At 39.4% G+C, this 23859-nt stretch overlaps 1 pseudogene; it reads left to right on the top strand.

Moving 5' to 3' along the window:
- The window catches only part of LOC110541068 (nascent polypeptide-associated complex subunit alpha-like), a 33758-nt pseudogene extending 11726 nt beyond the window's left edge, over positions 1-22032 (top strand).
- Positions 22033-23859: the final 1827 nt, after the last annotated feature.

Below are 23859 nucleotides of genomic sequence, written 5' to 3'. Positions count from 1 at the left end.
CTTATCTTTTTTGATTAACTTGGGTTGAAAGTCTATTTTATTAGATATTAGGATGGCTACTCCAGCTTGTTTTCTGGAACCGTTTGCTTGAAAAACAGTTTTCCAGCCCTTTACTCTGAGATAGTGTTTGTCTTTGTTGCATAGGTGTGTTTCTTGGATGCAACAGAATGTTGGATCCTGTTTCCTTAACCATTCTGTTAGCCTGTGTCTTTTTATTGGTGAGTTGAGTCCATTGATATTGATTGATAATAGTGACCAATGCATGTTAGTTCCTTTTGTAATGGAGTCGATGATCTAACCCTGATTCATTGTTTGTTTTCTTTTCATTTTTGTTGGGACATTATCTGTATGCCCTGTTTTCTTGGGTGAATTTGTTTTCATTGGATTGGAGTTTTCCTTCTAGTATCTTCTGTAGGGATGGTTTGCTGTGTAGATATTGTATAAATTTAGTTTTGTCATGGAATATTTTGTTTTCTCCATCTATGTTGATTGAAAGCTTTGCAGGGTATAGTAGTCTGGGTTGACATTTGTGATCTCTTAGAGTCTCCATGATACTTGCCCAGGCCCTTCTGGCTTTCATAGTTTCTGATGAGAAGTCCGGCGTGATTCTGATAGGTCTACCTTCATATGTTACTTGGCCTTTTTCCCTTGCTGCTTTTAATATCTTTTCTTTGTTCTGTAGATTTAGTGTTTTGACTATGATGTGACGTGATGTGTTTCTTTTCTGGTCTAGTCTATTTGGAGTTCTGTAGGCCTCTTGTATATTTATGGACATCTCTTTCTTTAAGTTGGGAAAATTTTCTTCTATGATTTTCTTGAAAATATTTTCTGGACCTTGGAGTCTGGAGTCTTCTTTTTCGTGAATTCCTATTATTCTTAGATTTTGTCTTTTCATAGCATCCTTGATTTCTTGGATATTTTGTGATTGGAACTTTTCTGATTTTACTTTTTCTTTGAGAGAAGTATCCATTTCTGCAAGTGTGTCTTCAGCTCCAGAGATTCTCTCTTCCATCTCTTGTATTCTGTTGGTGATGCTTACTTTTGTGGTTCCTGATCTTTTCTCCAAGTTCTCCAGCTCAAGGGTTTTCTCATTTTGTGTTTTCTTTATTGATTCTAATTCTGTTTTCATGCCTTGCACCATTTCTTTCATGTGTTTGAATTTGGATTCCTGTCTCTCTACGATGGCCTCTATTTCTTTTTTCATTTCCTTCTTATATGCCACTAATTTTTCCTCTACTTGTGTATCTATTTGTTTGGCTATGTTTGCCTGTGTTTCTTTAAGGATATTGTCTATTTCTTCTTTCTTTGCCTCCAATTGACTGGCCATCTCTTTGAAAGACTTGTTCATTTCCTCCTTATGAGCCTCAAATAATTGGGCAAGCATGGCTTTAAAATCATTTTCCTGTGCTTCTGCTGAATTGGTGTATCCAACGATTTTGGGGTTTGCTGGTGAAGTCATGATGTCCTGATTTATGTTGGAAGTGTTCTTTCGCCTACCTCTGGCCATTGGCTTATCTGAAACCTTCCCTGTTTGTTTTTGGATTCTGCAGATCAGACTGGTGCTGTCTCTCTCTGGTGTCTGGAGAGTTCTTCAGGAAGCTGAGCACTCTCAGCGTGTGCTGAGGACTAGCTGTACCTGTGGGAGGAAAGTACGCAGGCGCAAACGGGGCAAATGCAAGCGTGTGTGTGTGTGTGTGTGCGCGCGCGCGTGTGTGTGTCTGTGTGTGTAAGTGTGCGTGGATGAGTTTCTCGAGGGACAGAGTGATGGCTAATGTTGAACCCTTGAGTGTGTGGGAGGGGCTCTGCACTGTATATGTCGCAGGCGCTAATGATGATCGCAGTGCAATTTCTGGTATTAACTGTCTTAGCTCCTCAATCAGGCCCACAGGGCAGGAACTTCAATGTCCCTAGTGCCCCTCTGTTTCCCAAAGTGGGTATGTGGGTGGGAGGGGGGTTCGATGCCTGGCTTCTGATTTAGAAGGACCCAGGATCTGGGGAACTGCAGATTCTCAAGGGTGCACTCACTTACAGGCAGGTCTCTTGGCCGAGATTGTGGTATCCGGGGCTCTCTGCTCTCTGGTTTGGCCCTGCTTCTTTGATGTGTTCCGCCAGTTCTGTGCTGCTGTCACTGCCAGGTTCTGAGGTCTTGCTGCAGCTGGAGATTTCAGGGTGGTCACTTCAGCAGGGATGGGGTAATCAGGCTCTCTGTTCTCTGGTTTGGCCCTGGTTAGTCTTAAACTGGAGGGCTGTGGTGCCCCGCCAGTTCAGTACTGCTCCGCTGCCAGGTCCTGCTGTAACTGGAGACTGGCTTGCTAGTCCCAATGCTTTCTGGGAAGTCCTGGGATCTCTTCGTTGTGCTCTCCAAGCTTGGGAGGCCCAGTGCCTGGTGTGTCCAGGTTGTATGACGTTTCTGCCTGGTTTCGGTGAGTATATAGCGTATTCTCTGTCACTGTGGGATTGGGCGGGTCGTACCGTCAGTGATGGCGATCCTGCGGAGCTAGTATGGTGTCTAGCAGATTCGCGCCCTGGGAGGATGGTGCAGCCGCTGCGCGAATCTGGGACTCCGGGGTACGTACTGCTGGCATTTGTCTGCCGCTAAAGTGGTTGGGGCTCCGTCTCAGCGGTTGTATACCCCAGGCAGTTAGGTCTGCGCTGAGAAAGATGAGTCCGCTGTGCCGCTGTGCCGAGGAGGAAGGAGGTCTGGGGGAAGGGAGTGCAGCAAGAACAAAGGATCTTTTCTCTCCCTCCCCAAGCAAGTCTCCGGGTGACCGGAGGCCAAAGTTTTCACCTCCTGCGATGTTCTCTGGTGTTCAGAAAGCCTCGCTGTGGTTTTCCTGGGTTGGGGGTCCTTCCATTCTCCAACTCAGAAGATCAGGTATCCCACTGCTCAGAAACTGTGTGTGCTAGTCGCCATCTTGGCTCAACCAATTATTTTCAAACTGAGAATAATGAATGCCTCCTATACTTGCTTTATCAACTCTGATCTTTTGAGTATTTTTTTTTACCATGTTATATTGGCAAAGTCTTAGCATTGGAAAGGCTGAGAACTTTGTATACCCTCTGAGATCCAGTTACATTTGAATTCTCTGCTGCAAAGCTAGTAAGCAAGGAAAGGAAAACTGATATGGTGACTGGTGAAACACCCTCATAAACTCCTATTTCCAGTCCTGTTTTGATGGTAAGAATGAGTTAAAGTTGAAGAATAAGATTCTCCTTTTAAAATGTTTCCTTCTGGTGCACAAAAAGAAAAGAGAAGTAATGCAGGAAAAAAGCCTGCTCATAACATCCCCATTGATATTATTTACTAGTTCCACAGCAGTACCATTTGCGAAGAAATCCCATGCATCTTTTCAAGTACTAAGTTTATAATCACTCCAATTAGCAACAGAGTCTTGCTTTGAATTAATGAGCATTTTTCAGGTAAGCATATGAATCTTTGGTCTCATGATCCATAATCTATTATATACATTTATTACTTTCATACATTATCCACTTTTTATTTATTAGTATATGTATCATGATGATTAGGAAATAATTATTATCATCATATACTAATGGCTTAATGTCCTTAGCAGAATCTCCATGGTGTCACTCAATAACCCCTCCATTTACCTTCAAATAATTTCTAAATATGCACCTAATACATTTTCGATATTACCCCAATACCTTTAATTTATTAAAAATATGTAAAGTGTGCAGCATAAATTTATGGAGAAGTCAAAAGTCTTGTACACAACTTGTGGAAATATTTACTGGTTACAGATACCAAAAAAATTAAATTGAACTGCCACATGGCCCAATAATTTGTCCTGTATCCATCCAATCACAACATAAGGAACCACAGCCATCTACCATAGCCTTCCTGTCCTCTTGCTATTCCTTGAACATGGTAAATCTTACTTATACACAAGACCTTTGCATACAACTTCTAATGCCCTTCAATGGATTTCAAAATGACACAGACATAACTTCTTTTAAGCTAACTCTCTTGAGTGCCATCAGTACCTCAAAGCTGTGTCATAGAGTCTCATACTGTTTCCCTGTGCCAGTTTTATCACCATTGTCCATCATAGCTCCTTATGTAGTACATGATGTAACTATCATGCTAACCACCTGTTTTTCCCATTATAAAGACAGGGATTTTCTCAATTTAGGGTATTGCTTTTCCTGAAATCTAGGTTAGTGTCTTATACAACAAAGACTTTGAAAAATTGTATTTTGTTGAGAGTAAGAACAAAAAATGTCTACTCATTCTGGAAATTTTACATCATATTAAGATTTCTGAGTTTTGTTAAATTATCTTTCTAAGGACCTGGAACTACCGAAAACCCTTGTCTATTAAACAAGCTCAAATTTGAAGTGTTTCTTTGGCATCTCTGACCTTGTTAACAAGATTCTGATGACTTCTCATTACATACATGAATACACATGTGTACATATATATGCACAAAACAAATGTAACAGCTATACAATAAGAAAAAAACTTTTTGCACAGAAGCATAAAGCAAGCTAAAATCTCCAAAAGGAAGCATGCAAGATTATGAACAAGAGCATGAGACACAGACTGCAAAGTAAATCCAGCAATCAGGAATAAATTAGAAAATTAAATGATTGGACAAGTAGCTTGAAACTTTAAAACATAATGAAATAAAAATAATCACGATTTTAAGTTCTCCAGATGTATTTAAGAAAAATGTGCTATACATACAGGTAGAGCTTGGAAAGCCATGCTCTTTTAGAACAAAATATTTATACCAAATAATTTTTATAAAGGTTAAAAATACACAAAGAAATCACTAAAGAAGAGAGTGAAATACCAATACATATTTAACTTCAGTGTTAAAGATTGAAGAGTTAAAAAATCAGTCTGGCACAATATTTACTTTTGATTTTCATGTATTCAATCTTGATATTTAGATGTATTTATGTTTATTATGCTCATGTTTTTAGTGTTTTTAAATGGTTAATGGCTTTGATCTTATAGAAACTTATTTCCAATTATTTCTGAAATTAGGGTAAATGAAAGTTATGTTTAGATAAGCAAAATATAAGAACATTTGACAGTAACCTATAACCAATAGAGGAAATAAAAGGGGTGAAAATGTTCATGTTGACTAAATTAAATTCACTCCTAACACGTGAACCTCTAAACTCCTTGTCACTTATGCAAAGTAATAGAAACATCATGTCCACACAAAAAAATTACCTGAATGCTTATGTCATGCATAATTTTATTTATAGAGATTTTATTCACAATTACCCATATTTGAAAGAAACCAAAGTGCTTAACATCATCTCTTTTGTTAAATCAATATGTCAATAAAATAGAATATTATTCAGCACTGAAAAGAACTACACTATCAAGTCATGTACAAAAACACAAAGGGACCTGATTATGTCCTATCAGATGATATTATATTACCCATAAGTCCTTCTGAAAAAATGGTTTAAATTACATGGTATTAAAAAAGAAGATTAGTGGTCACTAGTAGCTACTGGGATAAGTCAGGACAGTATAGTGAATTCTTATGGCAAAGAGTATTCTCTATAATACCATAATAGTAAATATGTTATTACCAAATCATCCAAGTTCATCAAAATATATGCTATGTAAATCTTGAAGAAAAATGATGTAAAGATATATTTAAAGAAATAATAGACAAGTCTGTAAAACTGTTTAAAATGGATACAAGAAGCTGAATAATGGAATGCTACTCAGCAATTAAAAACAAATGGTGAGAACTAGAAAAGATTATCCTGAGTGAGGTATCACAAGCAGAAAGACGCACATAGTATATACTCACTTATAAGTGGATAATTAGATATATAATACAAGAAAAACATACTAAAATCTGTACACCTAAAGAAGTTAAACAAGAAGGAGGACTCTGGGTCAGATGCTCAATCCTCACTCAGAAAAGCAAATGGGATAGACATATGAACTATTGTCTTCAACATATTGGCTTGTTGATGTATCTGTTGGGTACTTTTCTTGATTGCTGATTAATGTGAAGGACTATATAAGAAAGATACTTGAGTTTAACCTGGAATCAAGCCAGTAAACAGCTCACTTTCATAGTTTCTGCTTCAATTCCTTTCCTATCTTAAAGTTAATCCCTTGAGTTCCTTCCCTGACTTCCCTTGATGATGAGCTGTTACCTAGAAGAAAAAGATGAAATGAATCCTATCTTTCTCAAGTTGTTTTTGTTTTCTCACAGCAACAAAGAAGCAGACTATTTACTCAAAACAACAACAACAACAACAATAATAATAATAATAATAAATATGGGTTTTTTTTTAAACAGGGAGGTTATGAGGTATGAAGAAACAAAGGAATTGATTCATAAAAAAAAAAAACCCTCAATAATAATCTGGTTACCTTAGGAATGGATTAAAGTAAGCTGGCAGCACCATCACCTTCAGTAGCACGTGTGCTGTATAGACTGTCAGCTGGCTCTAAGGCATCCCCTCCTCAAAGATTTATACACCTTTCCCCTTGAGAGTGGGTGAAAATGTCATTCAAAGGCTACGTAATGCTGTTTATGTAATTTTGTCGCATAAAATTATGACTTCCACCGCAAGCAGCAGAGTCTGCTGAGCTCCATCCTCGCTGGGGTTGATAAAGCAAGTTGTCTCATGGAGAAGGGAAGCACTATGATAACGAGGAGGGAAGTTAAGGCTTTGGTTAACCTGAGGGTAATAAATAGTTCTCTAAACTCTTAGAAGAACTGAACCCTGGAAATAGTCTTGCAAGCGTGGATGAAAATTCTTCCCTAGTCTTATTTACTATGAGTCTCATTTGTAACAGCAGCCATGGCTTTGGGCAAGTTTGCAGCTTCTTGAGTTCTTATAGTCACAATAAGATGATAAGCATCACCTTTCAGTCTGTAGATAGCAATGCGTAACCAATGCGGCATGATAAGTTATGGCCCCAAGCCTCTTTGGGGAATTAGAGGGTCTGAGGTTTGGGATAAGTATTTTCTCTAAAATTTAGCGAAACTATATTTCTTAAGTATAAATCTGTCGCTATTTAATGGGAATATATTTGCCTTGTTATTTTTCACTGAGATAAAATCATTTCCTAAATATGTAATTACAAATGACCATAAGTAAAAATAAGTCAGTTAGAGATATTTCCTGTCCATTTGCCTCTGGTGATACAACTGTTTTGATTTTTTTTCTCATACTTAAATGGAATTTATTAAATTTATCTTTTATTCACTTTACATCCTGGTTGTAGCCTCAAAACTCCTCTCCTTCCAGTCCCTTTCTCCTACCGTATTACTCAGAAAAGGGGAGCTCCCTTTCCCATCCACCCCAGCTCATAAAATGGCATCAGGACTGAGCATGGCCTCTTCCCCTGTGGCCTGACAAGGAAGATCCACAAAGGGGAAGTGATCAAAAAGCTGGCAAGAGAGTCCATGTCAGAAAAAGTCCCTGCTTTTCTTACTAGAGGACCCACATAAAGCCTAAGCTACATCTGTGTAGGGAGCCTAGGTCTAGTCCATGCATGGTCCGTGGTTGATGCTTCAGTCTCAGCAAGGCCCCATTGAGCCCTGGTTAATTGGCTCTGCTGGTCTTCTTGTGGTACACCGTTTAATGAGTTGTTTTCTGAAGGTTGTAAGTCGATAAACAAAGATAAAGCAAATTTTTGAACAGAAACACACACAAACACACACACACACACACTCTACCAGTGTTATTTCTTTCTTTTTGTTGAACTGAACACCTGGATGTATAAATAACATTAAGGCTTTCACACTTTATACTGAATGTTAAGAAGTAAATGTCAAATTAAGAGATAAATGTCTGTAGGAAAACTGGACTGACACCCAGTCTGGAAGTAACACACACTATGAGAAAATGGAAAAGTAGACAATGGCACAAGAAATAAAACAAAAATTTAGCATTTTAAAGCAAAATAGAACAAAGTAAATAAGTCTTTGAGACATATACAGGCTGACAATCTGTGATGTCTGTTTGGGTATAACAAAACTCATAAAATTTCTGGATGTTATTGATTTAATAATAACCAACTGGGTATCAGAGTCCAGGGAGGGTTTGTAAGTTATGTATTTCAAGCTTGAATCCTTGTCAAGTGAATTCAGAAGCATAGCTGTCAGGAGGAACTGAGGTCAAAAGCAAGAAATGCTTAGAAGTTACTGCAAATTTTAATATTTACATCACAAAGCTCTGCCCCCAAAGGAAGGTAATAGAGCAATAGTTGGAACCAAGTCTTTCAAACACAGCATACCATACTGTCTTGGAATCCTTTAGTCATAAGTCCTAATATGAACCAAGGCCATTTTAGGCAAACATATATGTTCTTGTGGATGAGATGATACAATTATTTGATTAGCTTTGATTTCACATACATTTTTATTATAATTATTTGGTTAGCTTTGATGTCACCTTTTCCCTTAGGTCTTTTCACCTTTTATTCTACTTTATTGGAACTAGCATAAGGTTCATTACAAAAGAGATGTGTATAAGCCCAAAACCCAAACCCTCTTTGCATATAATAAGACTATGTTTATACTGATTTCAAAAGTTATCATCCACAGTAAACATCGTATGTAATTATTGCTTGTCTACATGTTTGTGAAAATCAACACAACATATATCAATGATTCACTTATAATACAAATAATATAGTTTAGAAACATTTGGGTCTCGATTTGCTTTGCATATTTCCATAATAAAGTTGACACATCATTTCTGATTTTTACCAGCTCATCTTATATGTTATTGAGGCCTTTGTTGTTGTTTTAAGGCTGGTGCACATATATTACAACTGTGTTAAGAGATGCAAAACATGATGTTTAAAGGAGAAAGCAAATAAGCATTCAGCGACCCTTGAGAACAGTTAGACTGGTTATTTTTCAAAGGCTGATTCTTTCTGTGTATCAAGATCCTTTTGTATTACACACACACACACACACACACACAAATTGACTCCCTGGGCTAAGATAAATGTTCAAAATTTAATGCAAAACTTGCAGAGTAATTCAGGTTTATTAAGCTAATCTTGCAGTACCACTACAGATGGCCTGAGAACTGCTGGAGTTTGGCAAGAAAGGCCACACACAGTGGCATGCAAACTCCTTGGCACTATGCAGCTGTGAGCTGCACTTTGAGTCCTAATTATATCCCGGAGGCAACAATTTCTAGTTAGCAGAAGAAAACCTCAGGGTCAAAGAAAGCCAGACTAAATTCTACAATGTCTTGCTCAGAAGGCAGAAAGTCCAACCAAGCTGTGGAATTCAGGAATGACTACGAAATTTTCATTATTTTATTTTCATGTATGAATGGTATCAATCTATTCCTTTACAAAGTGTCTATTTAAATTCTACTTTGTATCATGAATTATGCTGTTTTGTTGTAGCGTGCATAAAACACAAATCGTCCTCAGAGGTTTACTCTGAGTAAAGAACACAAACAAATATAGCTTGCCTTGTTGTTGTGAGTGGAGAAGAAAGCAGCAATAGTGGAAGAGATGGAAGATAGTAAAGAAAGATGAAAAACACAGCATGAGATCTTCAGAAGTATTTTAAAGAGAGCCTAGTAAAGATAGTCTATACATTTGAGAGTATTACTCCAAAACTGAAAGGAAAATTCTCCTTCAAAATAGCCAGATAATAAAACAGCCAGTACTGTCTGATCAGAGTACTGAACTTCATTCATATATGTGTAGGGAAACAGACATTTAGTTTGACACAATTGTTATTTAGTAAAAAAACAAAAAACAAAAAACAAAAAAAAAAAAACAGAGGAAATTGGTTTTCTTCAAGAGCATAAACCCCAATAAACAAGGGGGGGGTCTTGGCTCAGTTTTCAATGTCATACATAAGTTTTTATTTATTTTGTTTTGTTTTGTTTTGTTTTTCCTGTGAAGTAAATTTTAAATCCAGTCTGAAAGCAATTGGTTATCTGCCTAACATGAATACCACTATTGCACCAATGGATGTATCTTGCTAAGACAATTGCTTTTGTTCTTTTCCAGGTTCACAACAGGGTACGATAGTGAGTGGCTTTTCTCCTGTAGCATTCTACACAGCATCTTCCTGCATGATGAAAGCCAGACATTAAAAAATGAACTGTAGAGAGCTGCGTAATGCCGTGCCTTAAAGATGGAGCTGGTTTCCGCCTTCCACTTTCCCGATGGTGAGTGCTCTCTGTCACAAACAACTCCACATTTGGCTAAGGCTGAGGATCTGGCTTGCTTCCATGTATGTGGACCTATCTGCATTGCCCACGTGGCACGCTGGGGTTGGCTACCCAGAGGCTATTTAAGCTGTGGGCTGGCTTTCCCCAGGGTCCGATGATTGTTCAAGGTTCCTGAATAAACTGCATTGAAAAAAAAAAATTCCCAAGCCAGTATCAATATCATTGTTCCATGACACATATTTATGCTACCTTCAGCAACAGTATCTTATTACCTGTATCTGAGGGACTACTGGCAACTGATGACCATAGCGGTAGTGAGAGTCATTGGGGGTGGGGTGTGTTATGGCCACTGGTAGGTTGTTCATGCTCTAGTGGATGACCTTACATACATATACATACTATCAGCACTAAGAGGACTTGATGGTTATCAATCAATCAATCAATAAATAAATAAATAAATATAAGAAGTTGAGTATAAAATGGTAAGATGCGGTGATGGTAGGGAACTGGGGAGAGTGGTGTGAATATGATCAAAATACACTATATGTGTGTGAAGTTTTCAAAGAATAAATTGAAACATTTTAAAATGTGAAAAATTTTTTTGCCTGTGATCTTGTTGATAATTAAAAAGGTTGAAAGTCACTACTTTGACTGTGAGTATATGAATTTGTTTTCTGATGATAAAGGATATAAAAATAATGCTAATTGATTCAAAAAATTAGGAAAATAATGGCGATAATATCCATCCTATAAAAACCTATAAATATAAAATAAAATGGGCTGGAAAAGCTAAACATTCTCTAAAATATTTACTAGAACCGGCTTGAGGTTATATAATTTTCTTAAAAAGAGACAACATTCAATATTTTGTATAAGATACATAGTTGAATTTGTTCATGTTTAGGACTTATCTATTTGGGCACAAAAGTAAGAAAATGAAATAACAGTGTTAATAAGAAAAGAATTGAAATGAATACCATAGACAGAAAAAAAATGTGAAATGAGAATTGAACATAATGCTAAGGAGAAAGCAGTGATTGTGATCCAAAGGTCAGAAGCATGAATGTTTTATTTCCCTCTAAATGTCTTCAGTGTAGTCAGTTGGTCATAAAAAATGAATACCAAAGTCACCAGGAATGATACATCAAAGAAATATAAGACCTTGGAGTTGAATGGGACACACTAAATTCAGCCAGAATTAAGGTAATATGGGCATTGGCCTCAGGCAGAAGCAAAAATCTCAGGAAAATGAGACTTTGCCCTAAATAATCAGACTCACAGACAAGCAGGAAAATGCACAAGAATCAGATTCACAACTTTCATCTCACTGAATTTTAATGAAAATTCTCTTCCTTACTGGATATTAACTGGCAAGTCTGCAACTCTGCATTTGCTAATTTTTGAGCTCAGTGATTTTTGAGCAGCTAGGTGAAAGCCACTTCATTTCAAACAGATGAAAAGCTTAGGCTGTCTCAAAACCTGTGACCATAATTATTGTTTTACCCTTTTATATCCTGCTAATTGAGGTCCAGAGATTATTCTAGAATCATCCAGTACTCTCCTAAGCACACAGTACAGGTGCCTTCTGCTCTCAGATGCCTATCCTACCCAAGAGGAAGAACCCAAACAAAACAAGGCTCACAGATCTATCACATGACTCTGCTGTCTTCTATTTCTTTCTCTAGTTTCTTATTCATTGTTATTTTATATCCTTTTGTTACCAGAGGGCAGGGAGGATGAATGTTTCTAGCTTCTTTGAGTTTTATTCAAACCCCTGGAACACATGTAAACAGATTAGGAAAGTGGCATGGAAACTATTCTCAAAACAAACTAGTCCTGTAGATTAGAAAGAGGAACCCCACAAAGAGAGCAACAGAACCAGAAAATTTGAGCACAGGGGTCTTCCCAGAGACTCATACTCCAACCAAGTACTAGGCACGGAGATAACCTAGAACCCCTGCACAGATGTAGTCCATGGCAGTTTAGTGTCCAAGTCCCTCTTCCCATTACTAAATAAGTGGGACTGCCTCTGACATAATCTGATTGGCCTGCTCTTTGATCATCACCCACTGAGGGGGTGCAGCCTTACCAGGCCACAGAAGATGACAATGCAGCCATTCCTGATGAGATTAGATAGACTAAGATCAGAAGGAAGGAAAGGAGGACCTCCCCTATCAGTGGACTTGGGGAGGGGCATGCATGAAGAAGGGAGAGGGAGAGTGGGACCAGAAGGGGAGGAGAGAGGGGTTTATGGGGGGATACAATGTGTTAAAGTGTAATTAATAAAATAAAATTTAAAAAAAGAAAGAAATAGATTGTAGCAACAGAGGAATGGAGAGATGGCTTAACATTTAAGAGGATTTGCTGCTTTCCCTGTTGACACAGTTCAGTTCCTAGATTATATTATTCTGGCCACACACAGATACACAAATAAACACATACATAAAAGTAAATCTTTACAAAAAGGGTGACAGCAGGTCACATAGCTGTGGGTACTCAAGAGTCCCAATTATTATTTAGGACTTAGGTTTTGTTAGACTCAAGAGAAGAATTAGTTCTGTTATTAAGTGGCATAGTTTGGGTGGCCCTCTACTTTTATTGGCATATTTCATTATACAGCCATTTCTCTGCTGTGCACATCCCTTCCAATAATATATCTGACTCTAGTCAAAGGCGTAGCATCTTATTCATGGTTGAAAATAAGATGGTAAATAGAAGTGTCTATCTAAAAATTCACATTGAGAACACAATTTACCTTATTTTTCATGTACCCAACCCCAGTCTAGGCCAGATCAGCTCAGTTCCAATACTCCCAGGATTAGTTTCCAAGATATATTTTAATACAACTGGGGCGTTGTCAAAGATTTGCCAAGAGGAGTAACCTATTTCCATTTTCCAAGAATGACCTCTCATGTGGTGCTCCTGTTGAGGATGGAGGTGGGGCGAAGGTGGGAGTGGCCATAGGCCTGGAACAAAGTCACCTGAGGCCTCACCTGTCCTCTTCACTTCTAAGGGCCCTGTTTTGGGGTTTTAATTTATTTAAGCTATGTAAGGCTGTCAGATCCCCATAGCACTGTGGTCTCCCTTCAGCCCACATGGGGAGGGAAGAAGAGAGGGAATTTTTGTCTGTTTGTTTTTGTTTGGTTTGTTTTTTTTAACATTTACTTTTTTTTCCTACTCTTCCTGTTGCCTTCCACCCCATTGGGGGCCTGGGGATTGTAGTCACCTCTTCTTTTGGACCCAGACTGTCTTTCTCCTTGATTCTACTTGTAAATAAAGAAATCATTGAAAAAATAAAACACATATACTGCAACTCAAAGTAAGTAGATGTCTTGGATGGCTGTTTGCTATGTGCATTTTTTAAGGAAGGCTGAATATGCATAGCACCTTCAGGAAAGGTTCTCAGGCACCCGGCACATTATTAGGAAAAGGGTATGTGCATATCCAAATTGCTAAGTTATGCCTTATGCTTGCCAGCCTCACCTTGTGTGCAGAGGGCAAGAGCTTGAGCTTTGATGCACAAAGCCATGCTATTAAAATGCAGAAGTGTTTGTCTAATACCCCTGTGCTATGAGCTTCAAGCGTGTATTTTTTTTAGTAATTTCAATATCATTTATTTTTCACAAAAATTAGGAAATAAAAATGATACTGCTAGAGCAGCCTGAGAAAACAGTTTCTTGGGTAAAGGCTAACAACCTACAAAGACCATCAAAGTTGTAAGACCCAGTAATTCATAACTAAAGAAATTCTTAAAGCTCTAATAGAAAACAAACATCAAGTCTTGTAAAAAATTTATATTTATATTCCTTTTATTTTTTTCATTTTTGAGATTATAATTACAACATTTCTCCCTTTTCTTTTATCCTTCCACATCCTTCATACTCCTTTCTGCTCTCCTTAAAATTTATGGCCTATCCTTTATTAATTGCTTTGTTATACATATATGTATGTGATGTATATGTATATGATGTATATTCATAAGCACATATGCATGTTTATATGCATATGTGATATAGGCATATAATGTATATGAACATGTGTATATCTCTATTTGTGGTATATATGTGTGTGTACATATGTACATACTCATTCCCTATCTTAACTCCTCCCAGCCCCACCCTCCCTCCCAGTTCCCCTCATACTTTTCCCCCAGTCCCTTGAAAGGGGGGAAAGTTCTCCACCATTGCCATCTGCCTATAGCTTGTTAAGTCTCATCAGGACTGCTTGGATCCTCTTCCTGACCAGGCTACATCGTCAGGAGCCAGTGATCAGAGAGCAGTCAACTCAGTTCATGATAGAGGTAGCCCTGCTCCCCTCACTCAGAGATCCACATGGAGACTGAGCTGCCAATCGACCACATCTGAGCAGGGGTTCTAGGTCCTCTCCATGCATGGTTCTCTATTGGTGCATCAGTCTCTGCAGGAACCCCTTGTCTCAGATCCTTTAGCTTTGTTGGTCTCTTTGTGGGGCTCCTGACCCCTCCATGTCCCTCTCTTCCCACCCTTACCTTCTTCTTCCACAAGACTCCCTGTGCTATGTCCAAAGTTTGGCTGTGAGTTTCATCATCTTCTTCGATTCACTGTTGGGTGGAGCCTTTCAGAGGACCCTCTTTAGTAGGCTTCCATCCTGTTTCCTCTCTTCTACCACTTCTGTAGTCTATCTTGTTTGCCATTCTGAACGAGATTTAAGCATCCTCCCTAGGGTCCTCCTTAGTGTTTAGCTTCCTTAGGTCTGTAGATGGCTCTCCTAAATTATAGAGCTAATATCATTTGTATGCGTGGTTTTAATGCTGGCTTTTTAGCTCTAGGCAAACAATTGCTATGGTCTTCTGCAATGAAGACTCTCCCACTCCCAGCTTTCTTCAGTTGCTTTTAGTTCCTTTTGTGGAATTGATGATAGAATTTGTCTCTCTAGATCTTATTCAGATCTTAGGAAACTAATGATCTGCTGAGATCATGAAAAGAACAGCCATGTCATGTCCACAGGACAGTATTTTATAATACTGTTTCCCAGTTGCTGAATTTTGAATTCTTTCTGTCCCCTTTCCATTGGTGTTCCCTGAGTTTTGTGGTAGAAAGTTGATGTAAATTTCCCATTTAGGACTGAGCACTCATAGTCACTTATTCTCATCACTTTAACCGGTTGATTTTTATTTTCATTAACTTCTGCCCATTGCAGAATGAAACTTTGATCAACGTTAAGAGCAGAGCAGATCTACGCTATAAAAATAAATATTTAGAAGGTAGCTTGACAGTATGACCATTTGGCAAAATCATATTAGTAGTTGCTTCTATAGGATAGATGATCTCCCCAGGATTACAGAACCTGGAGTAAAATTTCCTTCTTTGATAGGCCTAAATTCTAATCAAAACTGGTTACCACCACATCATAAAATTCATTTCACTAATGCATCTGTGAAAACATCTTGCCTGCTAAGTTGCTATTTTAAGATGAAAGGTCCAGAGAAGAAGGACCCTAGGGAAGATGCTCAATCCTCACTCAGAAGGGCAAACAGGATAAGCATCAGAAGGGAGAGAAGACAGAGAACAGGACAGGAACCTACCATAGAGGACCTCTGAAAGTCTCTACTGATCAGGGTATCAAAGCAGATGCTAAGACTCATAGCCAAACTTCAGCAGAGCATAGGGAGTCTTATGGAAGAAAGGGGAGATAGAAGGACCTGGAGGGGACAGGAGCTCCACAAGGAGACCAACAGAGCCAAAAACAACTAGGCTCAGTGGGACCTTCAAAGGCCAGTGCTCTAACCAAGGACCATGCATGGAGAGAACCTAATACCCCTTCTCCGATATAGTCTATAGGCAGCTCAGGTTCCAAGTGTATTCCTTAGAAAGGGGAGCAAGGGAATGTCTCTGACATGAACTCAGTGGCTGACTCTTTGATCACCTCCCCTGGGAGGTGCAGCCTTGTCAGGCCACAGAGGAAGACAATGTAGCCAGTCCTGATGAGACCTGGTAGGGTAGGGTCAGATAGAAGTGGAGGAGGACCTCCCCTATAAGTAGACTAAGGGAAGGGCATAGGGGAGAAAGGGGAAATAAAAAGGCCTGGGAGATGAGGAAAGGGGCTATAGCAGGATACAAAGTAAAAAAAAAAAAAAGTAATAATTATTTTTTTAAAGGCAAAAGTTCTAGCCTGCATATCTTTCTTCTGAACAACCTTTATAGAACATCTGAGCACTATGACAACCAACCATTAAGGAGGAAATTTCTCCTTCAATTTGAGATTAATTTCTGAATTTCTTGCCACCAATTTGTGTGAGGTGTTCATAAATAGGGTCTTAACGTCTAGCTATCATAGGCAATCAAGATCAATGACAACAGCCTGTAGTTTTTAACCTGTCCTGGTTAGTTTTTTGTCAAGTTGGCCCAAAACTTGGGTTATCTGGGAAGAGAGATTCCAGACTGAAAATTGCCTCCATGAGTCTGACTGTCGGGAGCATGTCTGTCGGGACACTCTCTGAATAAATGATTGAGCTGGACAGCCCAACCCTCTGTGGGTGGTTCCAGTCCTGAGCAGGTGGTCCTGGGTTAGATAAGAAAGCCAACCAAGCAAGCCGTGGAAAACAACACATCAAGCAGATTTTCTTCTTCTCTACCATCTGCTTGAGTTCCTGCCTCCAGTCAGGCCCTGACTTCCTTCAGTGACAGATTATGACTTGGGATTTGTAAGAAGAAATAACCCTTTCCTCCCCAACTTGCTTTCAGTCATGTTGTGTCTCACAGCAGTGTCAAAAAATAAAACAAAACTTCCATAAGCCTTCCAACTAATACTCATAGGAAGATTTTCATGCCTTCAACTAAGGTTTTTGAGAGTGTTTTGGGAGGAGTTAAAAAAGGTGTCATTATTCCCTTTGAAGCCATGACTGGCCTGTTTCACTGTGTAACATTAACAGGCCCAAGGTTTCCTTTGAATAGTCCATGTGTTCTGGGAGAAAATATTGTCTACTAATTCAGAATGCCTTTCTTTTTGAAAATTGTATTCTGTATTTAGTAGATTTTTCATATAGCATGTTCTTACATCCTTATTTTTAGTTAATCCACCACCTACCTTCTTTCACTTTTCTTGCATTTTTCCACCCTTCTCTCTGCTTAGTTTATAACATCCATCACTCCACCCTGAAGTGGAAGCTTCTAGTTTCTTTGGAAACTCAGTTGTGTCACATGAATATATGTTTTGTTTAGGTCCTAAGTGTGGGACCAAAGATGCAGGAATGTTTGTACCACTCAGAAAAAAGCCCCTTCATAGAACAGTCTCTGTGAATAGGCATGTGGTTTTTGGCAGATGAAAACTACTTTATTTGAGGGCCACGGTTTTTATGAGCCAGAAAACATCCTCGTGTGTACTCTGAGAAGAGATAAATAAGAGCCCACAGTCAAGTGACAGAAAGCTTTTGCATTGCTACTATTACTAAAAGTTTAGATCCTTCAATAGTCTTGTCAGAGAGAAGTGTTCCAGAGAAGTGTTTGTGCTGCTTTGGCAGAGTTTTGCCAATTCGCCAGACTGGTGCCATTTGGGCAGAGTCTATACCTAATTCTACTGAATCATTCTGCTTCTGTTGATGCATGCTGCTGTTGATGCTTTGCTGTTTGAGTAAACTGCTGATATCCTAAGGCTTGAGTTTGGTAATCACCTAAGAACCCATCAACCCTTATCAGCGGGGAAGCAAACAAATGAAGTCTACAACCCCTTTCCAAACTTATTTCCTACTTAAGGTGGGGGATGGTAGAAAGGGGAGGGTAAAGGCATTTAAGAACCTTAAATAAAGTAGGTGTCTGAAAAATCTAAGCTTACACCACCCAACTTCTTTCCTATCCCATATGTTCTTTTATCATTCCAATAATATATTTCTATCATTTTTATTTTTTCACAATTTATTCATTTTATATCCAGATTGTAGCCCCCCTTCATCAAGTCTCTCCAGTCCTGCCTTCCCTCTCTTTCCCCCATCCCCTTCTCTTAGTCCACTGAAAAAGGTAGCTCTCCTCCCCTGCCATCTGCCCCTAGTTTATCAAGTCTCATCAATACTGCCTGGATCCTCTTCCTCTGTGACCTGTCAAGGCTGCATCACCAGAGGGAAGTGATCAAAAAGAAGCCAACGAAGTTCATGACAGAGCCAGCTCCTGCTCTTCTATCTTGGGAACCCACATGAAGACTGAGCTTGCCTATGGGCTACATTTGAGCAGGGGGCTTTATTTGTAATAGCCAAAACCTGGAAACAACCCAGATGTCCCTCAGTTGAGTAATGGATACAGAAATTGTGGTACTTTTACACAATGGAATATTACTCAGCAATTAAAAATGAGGAAATCATGAAATTTGCAGGCAAACTGTGGGACCTAGAAATGATCATCCTGAGTGAGGTATCCCAAAAGAAGAAAGACACACATGGTATATACTCACTTATATAGATCTATATGATAGGATAAATACACTGAAATCTATCCACCTAAAGAAGATAAACAAGAAAGAGGAGCCAGGGTAAGAAGATCAATCCTCACTTAGAAAGACAAATGGGATGGACATTGGATGTAGGAGCAAACAAATAATGGGACAGAAGCCTACCACAGAGGGCCTGTGAAAGACTCCACCTAGCAGTGTATCAAAACAGATATTAACTAGCCACAGGAATTATCAACATGGATTACTGCAGCCATGAATCATCTGAAGGAATGGGCGGGCATGTGAGCGTTAGCAGGCCTTCTGGTGTTGGTCTCCTTGGTTTGCCTGTGGTATATATGCAAGATTAGAGTCTCACAACAGTGTGATGCAGCCATGATCATTCAGGCCTTTACAGCCATTGAAGCAGGACATTCTCCCCAAGCATGGTTGGATACCATAAAAAGCTAAAATGATACGCTCAGGATGCGAGGCTAAGCACTGCACTCAGGGTCCTCCGCTTTCGACCCAGAGAAGAGCATGTCTGATTGCATGAGGGTTGATGCCCCAGGTCCCGCCTCTGAGAAAAAGGTATAGGACGGGTCTGATGCTCTTTGGGTGGATGACACCTAAATGAACATCGGTACAAAGTCCCAATTTATTTCTAATATCAGAGATCAGACCTCTACTCTTGCCTGATGCGTCTAAAACAAAAAGGGGGAACTGTAGAGAGCTGCGGAATGCTATGCCTAAAAGATGGAGCTGGTTTCCGCCTTCCACCTTCCTGATGGTGAGTGCTCTCTGTCATGAACAATTCCACATTTGGCTAAGGCTGAGGATCTGGCTTGCTTCCATGTATGTGGACCTAGCTGCATTGCCCATGTGGCACGCCTGGGTTGGCTACCCAGAGGCTATTTAAGCTGTGGGCTGGCTTTCCCCAGGGTCCGAGGATTGTTCAAGGTTCCTGAATAAACTGCATTGAAAAAAAAAAAAAAAGAAATTCTACAAACTAATTTTTTTAACCTGAAGAATAAGAACCTTATTTCAAAAGAAATCTCTCTCATACACGCATTCCTTTATTAAAAATGCTTTGAATTTTCTGATGACAAAAAAAAAAGACTCATAACCAAACCTCCGGTAGAATGCAGGGAACCAAATAAAGGGGTGGGGGGTTAATACGACCTGGAGAGGACAGGAGTTCCACAAGGACCAAACATATCTGGGGACAGGAGCCTTTTATGAGACTGTTTATCCAAACAAAGACCATGTATGGATGCAACCTACAGCCCTTGCTCAGATGTAGCCCTTGGTAGCTCAGTATCCAAGTGGGTACCCTAATACAGGGAACAGGGACTGTTTCTGACATGAACTCGATGGCGGGCTCTTTGACTTCCCCCCTCCAGGGAGAAGCAGCCTCTATGTCCTTCTATCCCCCCTTTTTTCCATAAGACTTTCTATGCTCTGCCCAAAGTTTCTGCTTCTGCTTCAATCCCCTGTTCTGAAGAGCCTTTCAGCAGATCCTCTGTAATAGGCTCCCATCCTGTTTCCTCTCTTCCACCTCTTCTGGTGTCTATCCTGTTTGCCATTCTGAATGAGATTTAAGCATCTTCTCTAGGATCCTACTTTAGGTCTGTAGATTTTAGTATGGTTATCCTATATTATATGGCAAATATCTGCTTATAAGTGAGTATATATCATGTGTGTCTTTCTGCTTCTGAGTTACCTCACTCAAGATTATCTTACGTTTTTATTAAACCATTTCTCATGCTTCTCTGCTTAAAATCTTTTGCCCTGGTATTTGCCTTTCTACCATTTACTTTCTTAACAAGGATTCATTTGACACTTAGAACATTTGTACAGTGCTGTTACAGTTTATTAATCAAAGATGAAGTTAGGGCCCCAAGTTCTTCTTTTACAGGAAACATCTAAACATGATCAAAATTTTAAGGCAAAGGCAAAGACTTTGAACTTAAGGTAAAACTAATCTAGTTTTAAATTACAGCTAGGTCAGTTCCCCAGTGTATTATTTCATTGATCACTAGGATTGAACTAAAGAGATTTTTTTAAGCTTTATTCTTTTTTTAATACTGTAATGCAAGCTATATTGTAATATAGTTTCTCATTGTACATCTCTCTCTTAGCACCACAAACATAACAGTCATATGACAGATGCATGATGTGATTGAGTAAAATAGTTCCTCAAAGTTTTATTTTCCTAAGAGATAGGTATGACATAACATATTGCCATATAATAGCTCACAAGGATATATTTTATTATTGCCATTAATGTTATTATATTCATTATTGTAATATAAAGACTAAGAAAGACAAGCACTAAAATGGGTTATGCAATCCATTCTCTTGCTAAATGAATAATTGTAGTTATTTAAAGAAAGTTTATTGTCTTGACAGTGCCATTACAAAAAATAATTGTCCTTGGGGAGTTAATAACCATACTCTAGATCAGTGATTCTCAACCTGTGGGTCGTGACCCATTTGGCAAACCTCTAGCTCTGAAAATAGTTGATTCATAATCATAAAATAATGATTCATAAGAGTAGCGAAATTACAGTTAAGAAGCAGCATTGAAAATAATTTCATGGCTAAGGTTCACCACCACATGAGGAGCTGTATTAAAAACTCGCTGTAGGCTGGCTCTCTTTCAGCCATCATTTTGGTTCTGTGTTCTGGATACAAAATGCCTGGTCGAAGCCACAGAAACCGTATCTGCTACAGAGCAGTGGCTGCCACAGCCTCAGGCTGCGGCCGGGTGGGAAAACAAACCTGACAGTAATAAATAACTACCAGAGCTCAAGGAACAAGATTCCACACAGACAACCACACAACAAGCCCAGCTGGCAGCAGTAGCTGAAGTCGATGAAGAACTGTTCAGTAGAGCAAAGCAGTGTCGGGATGAAAAGAAGGCAAGGAAAATTATGTCCAAACCTGGTCTTCGATGGGGTACCGGGGTTACAAGTCAGTAACAGTATATCTAAAAATAGCCTCTTTGTCATCACAAAACAAGACGTCTAAGAGTTCAGCTTCAGATAACTACATAGGTTTGGGGGAAATCCTCAAGATTGAGGAATTCTCTCAGCAGTGGCAGAGAAATTCAAAGTTCAAGGGGAAGCTGTTTTAAACAATTAAGAAAATACTCAGACTCCCACTGTTGTGCAAGAGGAAGAGGTTCATCAAATAGGTGTGGAAGTTAAGGACATAGATGTGGTCATGTCACAAGCAAATATGTCAAGAGCAAAGGCAATCCAAGCCCTGAAAAACAACGATAATGATATTGTAAATGCCATTATGGAATGTAACTATTTGACATCAAGGACACTCTATCCAGTCTCTCCCCGCCCCCTTTTGTTGGTGTTTGAAAATGGAACTGCATCTTGGTTTGAAATTGGTACTATTACTACCAATAATAAAGTTATGGTTTCGTCTTTGAGGAAAAAAAAATCTCGACATTAGAAAAATTGAGCACTACTGCTAGATGGAAATTAATTGTTCCCGTGGTGAGAAGGAACACAGGGCTTGAACAGGGGCTCACTCCTGAATTCTGCTCTACCATAGCCTTAGCAAGTAGACCACTTATCTGTCAGCTGATGAAGAAACAGTACTTATCTCTGGCCTCGCTAGTAATGGAAGTTTCGGTTTCTTTTAAAACTCTGTTATGTTACATAAATGTTTTTGTTTTAATCCCAAGTGTAGGATTTGACTTTGGGCTTTAGTTTGTCCACAGCTGACAACTGCCTCCTGCAGAGTGTGGTCTTTGCTAGCTGGTAATGACCTGCCTCCTGCAGCATGTCGAGGGGGAGGGTCTATGACTCTGAGAGATATAAATATGAGAGCCCAGAAAGAAAAGGTATGGCGGCAGGTTGGAAGAGACCAGAGACAGATGGTGTAATGTTTTGGAGAGACACAAGGATAGATGCTTCTTGGCACATCACCTGGCTTGAAGGAGATAGACTGAGGAGGCTGCTTGCTGTGTCTGTTGTTGATTTAGATTGGTATTGTCCCGAAGAACCCATAAAACTTAAACATCCGGGAAAGATAAAGAGGTCTGTGCTCCCTCTCCCCACTAACCTTCCCTCTCTTACCTAAGGTTAAATGGTTGGTAGAAGGGAGGTGGAGGCTGAAATACCCCAAATAAAACAGAATTTATAAACAAGTGCAACACTCACTGATAAATTATCCAGTGCTCCATATGATTAACCGTCGTGAGTAAATTTCATGAGTGATAGCACCGGGTTTTTTTTTGTTTGTTTGTTTTTGTTTTTTTTATTTTTTTCAATGCAGTTTATTCAGGAACCTTGAACAATCATCTGACCCTGGGGAAAGCCAGCCCACAGCTTAAATAAATTCTGGGTAGCCAACGCCAGTGTGCCACGTGGGCAATGCAGATAGGTCCACATACATGGAAGCAAGCCAGATCCTCAGCCTTAGCCAAATGTGGAATTGTTAGTGACAGAGAGCACTCACCATTGGGAAGGTGAAAGGCAGAAACCAGCTCCATCTTTAAGGCACGGCATTACGCAGCTCTCTACAGTTCCCCCCCCCCTTTTTTTTTTTGTTTTAGACGCATCAGGCAAGAGTAGAGGTCTGATCTCTGATATTAGAAATAAATTGGGACTTTGTACTGATGTTCATTTAGGTGTCATCCACCCAAAGAGCATCAGACCCGACCGATACCTTTTTCTCAGAGGCGGGACCTGGGGCATCAACCCGCATGCAATCAGACATGCTCTTCTCTGGGTCCAAAGTGGCTGACCCTGAGGATAGCACCGGTTTTTAAATCATGGGATGAAGTTTCCTAAGCAAAAATAATGTCTCATTAATAAAAACAAAACGTCAATGTGATGTAATCAATTTATACATGTTATCATGCGATTGGCACTTAACAACTGTTATGTTCAATTCAACAAATAATTACTTTGAGCTTTGTTACAATGAACATCAGTACGAAGTCCCAATTTATTTCTAATATCAGAGATCAGACCTCTACTCTTGCCTGATGCGTCTAAAACAAAAAGGGGGAACTGTAGAGAGCTTCGGAATGCCGCGCCTTAAAGATGGAGCTGGTTTCCGCCTTCCACCTTCCCGATGGTGAGTGCTCTCTGTCACAAACAACTCCACATTTGGCTAAGGCTGAGGATCTGGCTTGCTTCCATGTATGTGGACCTATCTGCATTGCCCACATGGCACGCTGGGGTTGGCTACCCAGAAGCTATTTAAGCTGTGGGCTGGCTTTCCCCAGGGTCAGATGATTGTTTAAGGTTCCTGAATAAACTACATTGA

The sequence above is a fragment of the Meriones unguiculatus genome, chromosome 16, assembly GCF_030254825.1.
Source record: "Meriones unguiculatus strain TT.TT164.6M chromosome 16, Bangor_MerUng_6.1, whole genome shotgun sequence".
In the NCBI taxonomy this organism is placed as follows: domain Eukaryota; kingdom Metazoa; phylum Chordata; class Mammalia; order Rodentia; family Muridae; genus Meriones; species Meriones unguiculatus.
Note: the sequence above shows the minus strand (reverse complement) of the source record. Positions and strands in the feature narration are given on the sequence as shown.